Raw genomic sequence first — 4,718 nt, 5'->3', positions numbered from 1 at the left:
GCCGGTACCATCTGGGAGTCCATGCGGGCGTCTGGGGTGGCAGGGGCCTGGACTGGTGTCGGGGGGCACTGTGAGGGGAGGGGTTGGTGTACCCACAATTGCTGCTGGCTGAGCAGGGGAGGAACTAGGTGCGGGAGAGATGGTGTGCCCTGGTGTGCTACTTATTGGAGCTGTAACAATTGTTGTCAGTTCAGGCCCCATTTGCTTCACCTCCCCAGTAGCCGTAGACGGTGTGGCCACCGTGTGGCGCACGCTGGATGTTTGAGTTCCACTTGGCAGTGTCCCCCATACTTTCACAATTGCTTGTCCCCCTTCTCCTGCGCTGCCAGGACTGCTGTGGGACAGCTGTGGGGAGCCTGTGTCCTGCAATACCGGATTGGTCATAGTGTCCATGAGCTTACCCAGTTTGTCCATGCAATCAATATTTGCTGAAACTATACTACTGTCCCTCATGGCCATTGATCCCGGCCCGGTGCACGGGGAGGTTGATGTCGAGGGGGCGACTTCTCGAGGGTTTGACTACACTCTACCTCTAGGTGCCGGCGGTTCGGCGGGCAAGTCTTTGTTGGTAGTCCTGCGTGCCTGTTTTGGCCTGGAAGGTCCTGAGTCCGCGGTAGACTGTTGCTCAAGGACGGGACTGTCACCGACTATCCATGAATCTTCCGGCTCGTGCGAGTTCAAGATTCCTTTCGCCCATGCCAAACCCTTGGTCTTGGCCATCTGCATAAAAGCCGCCCATTGCGCATCCTGTGACATGCCTGGCAGTGAATCCTCCTCCGGGGACATCTGGGAAAATAGGAGGGGGGTCCCTGGCTATCCATGCCGCGCTTGGGGCGAAGGCCACTGAGCAACTATTCTGGGTGAGAAAAATCTGTGTGTAAGACCAAGAACTCAAAACCTGCATGACTGATTCACAAACTGGCCCACGATGCAACCCATGTCTCCACCACGTCCTCTCTCAACTCCCCGCTTCCCTGTACTTACTTATTCCATGTATTGATCTTGTCATAATCTGATGCTGCATTCGCCCTAGTGAAAGATTGTTGTTGCTCTGAATGTTAAGCTGGAAAAAACAACACTTTAGCAACTGTTTCCATCTTCATGTGCTGTCACTTTGATTTGTTCAAGCCGGGTTGCTAACTCCTCGCTTGCTCTCTTTCGCCGCGCCCTCCTGCACACCCAACTGAAGTTCAGGTATAAGTGCTCGCTCGCTACCTCCCCTGCTTAACGCATCTGCGTACGCATACCTGGAAAAGCCCTTGAGATTCCTATCTCCTGCGAGACGGCCGCCTAGACAAGGCTCGCTCCTCTTAGATAGCCAGGACGCCCCTTTGCTGGGGCAGCTGTGCGCGGTACAAAAACAGCTAACATAACATAACATAACATAACATAACATATGAGCTGCTCCTTGCAATAGATTATTTCATTACTAACTTCCCTCAAGTCCCTTTGCTAAGTTCGGCGGGTTTCCGCTCAAATCAACCTGTACCTGCTGTGGGCAACCTGGTCCGCTCATGCACGATCATGATGTTGCCATACGTGAAGGGCCCGGAACTGTACGCTAGCTGGGAACACTGATATAGATGTTAATGTTCACCTCTCCCCTACATCGGGCAGATTGCCCCAAGTCTCCTGCACCTGCCTCCAGCTTCCAAGCAAGGAGGGCCGGCGCATCCCCTGCTCCCTTCCTGGCTCCTGACTAGTCCCTGGGGAGGGGCCACGTGCTGAAATATTTAGCAACAAGTTGACTCATAGGTCGCAGCACCTCATCCTTCACATTATTATCCAATTTTGTAATACGTGTGCACACTTTTCTTTTCAGTGTAAGCATCACCAATCATGGCGCTCAATCGCCCCTTACACCAAATGAAGTGCCCTTCCCCCAGCCCCACTGGCACAACCCCACCAACCATGGGCTGGGGTGGGGGATACCCACCCCAAGCACAAGGGAGAGCGACGACCTCCAGTGGCACAGGAGAATGTACGCATGCAAATAACAGTCATGACCGCAAGCAGAACATAAAGAAGCACAATACACAATATTGATGGAGGTCATACTCCAGGTCGCTCGCACTGGATCGCAATGCATCCCACCCCACGGGCCGCATAGCCCCTGCCCACACCTCAAGGCAAGCTAACTACGCTGAAAATTGACTAGCAAATGGGCTCCTAAAGCATGAACTGGGCAGTCTGCTGCCCCCAGCATTGCAGGTTTAGCTGGGGCGGAGCGCAGCCCAAACCATAGCTGACATTTTTACGGCATTGTGTCCACGGCCCCTTCCCACGGGCCCAGCAATTGCTAAGTTACCAGGGGGTGCCAGCCGTTGGCAACGCTGGGCGACACAGGTCCGTAGACGGTCATACCCCCACGGTGTGGTCCTGTGCACTTTCACGTCATCTCTATGGAAGAACAGAAATTCCGACGACACGTGATCGTTGAGCCCAGGGGCCTGGCCATTTCCACAGTGCGGGAGTCGAGCTAGGCAGACGGCGAGTACACCCCGGGGTGGATCTTCCTCCGGTCCTTGCGTTCAATGGTCCGAGCTTGGTCTCTTTCTGCACTGTTGCTGACTGGACGCCCCAGACTCTCTCGGTCTGTGTATCAGCTGGAGCGATGCGGCCGGGGGAAGTGGGCAGCCCAGCGGGTCCGGCCGCGAGGGAGGGTGCCGCGACTGGGGGTCGGCTGCAGCTGCCAGTCTGGTTTATCCGGAGTGGCGTCGCTCCAACACTTGGCGAGGTGACCCGGGGTTTTGGTGGGTTTCCAGTGATAGTTGGCGTGGCAGCTCTTGAGAAATGGTTGGCCGCTTTGCTTGGAACAGGGGCTCTCCTGGGTCACGTGGGTCAGAGACTGTGCTCCGGAGAAAGGGGGGCCCGCCTTTCCTCAGGCGCTCCATTCCGGCGGGGCGAGTGTACGGCAGTGGGTTGTTGGAGAGGTGGGAACATGTCTGCAGTGAGACCATCGAGCTCCTTCAAGTGTGGGCGGTGTGTGGTTGTAACAAAGCAAAGACGGTAGAGTTCTATGCCAGGCTTCATCCCTGGGTCAGTTTGTATGCTCCTCTGCAAATTTGGTCCCGCTCCTTTACCTGTAATCATTGCCATGATCTGAAACGAGTCTTACTCTCATATCTAGCGCTCCACATTTACATTTTTGAGTACCCTGCCCTAGGCCTCCCAGGATTTCCTTGAAATCCATAGGTCAGCAGTAGATGTAGCATGGCGCTGTGGCAGTATTACAGCCACTGAGGTCTAACCGGGCGTGATTATTGCTTGGTGAAAACTTTAGCGTGCTTTGTCTGTGTGTGAGACATACTAGCCTGCATGGCTCCTGCCACCAGGCACCTGGGGGTTGTGCCTCACCATGCACTAAGGGGATGAAAGATAAGGAGAACCTCAGCCTCAGTAATTTCAAGCATAGTGAATGTGGGCCAGGAGGGGCCTTGGCTTGGGCTGACCAGCCACCTGATGGGCGGGTCAGGTGTTGAGGCTGCCGGGGTTCCCTGACTCATTGTGTAATGTTTGGGCCGGGATGGCTGCTGTGGCATCGGAGTGCCGCCCACTTCCCTGGTTGGTGGGGGGACAAGAGAGCAGTTTGTTGTGGCACCGGGACATGGGTTTGCCATGTGTTGGTTGGTTGCGGGACACCAGTGGCGAGCAGCTCTCAGTTGATGTTGGTGCACGCTGACGCTGTTGCTTTGGCTTGTTTGGAGATGGGCAGGTCGGGAGTTGTCGTTGCCCATCCTTTGGTTCTCGCTCTCGGTAGTGTGTGGGGGGCTGCCTTGTTTGGAGCTGTGTCCATTGACAGATGTGCGCTGCTAAGAGAGTCTGACCCTGTGCTCTCACATGTCCTTTGGTACGTTCCTGAGGTGCTCCTCGGGAGCTGGTGGATGAGTGCTTGCCTCCCCCCTTCACAGTACGGGGGAGGGTGGATGCCGCGTGACGGAGCTTACCCCCCTTGATATGTTGTGGTAAATGATTACACAAGCTGAGAGGTGTGTGTACATGCATACTCAGAAGCAAGCTCATGTTTGTGCTGGGGGAGTGCTTGTTTCAATAGGTTTAAGGGGGCAGGCTAAGCAGCAACAATTGAATGCGGCTTAACGATTGCACGCAACAGTGCAATGTGTAGAAGGGAGGGTAATGCTGCACAAATTGGGTATTGGTAATTGTAAACTTTGTTTTGGATCTGGTTTTGCCTTATGGTGCCGGGAGGAAGGCACGCCACCAGATGGCACTGTGTTACTGTTTCTCGACAAAAGAGGACTGCGCAATGAATATTACACAGGTTGTCAGTGTTGCGGCCAACATAATTTTCCTCACAAGGGCATTGCAGTGTGATGTAGGATGGCAGTTTACTTTATTCACACTTCTTTTGGTCATCCGCTAGGGGGGCCGGAGGGAATGGGGATGGCCGGCCCGGCTAAGCAGATTGGTCATTGTAGCATTTTCCGTGTCGGCCACTACAGAGACGGAAATGAGTTGCCATAGTGGGTTGGGGGCAGGCTAGGGGGGGTGCTATATGCCGCTCAGCCGCATGTTGCGCGGCCTTGACCCGACCACGGGGTCTCTTGGGTCATGTTAGCCGATAGGGCTGTTGGGGATACGCCGTAATATGAGATGGATTCTGCAGAGTATGTTTGCCATTCCGCCTGCTTCCTGTGGGCCGGGGTCAACTCTGCACACCCTACGTCAATGGGTTTTGACTACATTCGCTGGTGCAA

The 4,718-nt window shown here is 54.8% G+C and overlaps 1 pseudogene; it reads left to right on the top strand.

Annotated features, from left to right (window-relative positions):
- Positions 1 to 3,210: 3,210 nt before the first annotated feature.
- LOC144825755 (U4 spliceosomal RNA) lies at positions 3,211 to 3,336 on the top strand (annotated as a pseudogene).
- The last annotated feature ends 1,382 nt before the right edge of the window (positions 3,337 to 4,718 follow it).

This window comes from Lissotriton helveticus, chromosome 3_1 (genome assembly GCF_964261635.1).
Source record: "Lissotriton helveticus chromosome 3_1, aLisHel1.1, whole genome shotgun sequence".
Classification (NCBI taxonomy): Eukaryota; Metazoa; Chordata; class Amphibia; order Caudata; family Salamandridae; genus Lissotriton; species Lissotriton helveticus.
This window is presented reverse-complemented; position numbering and strand designations above follow the sequence as displayed.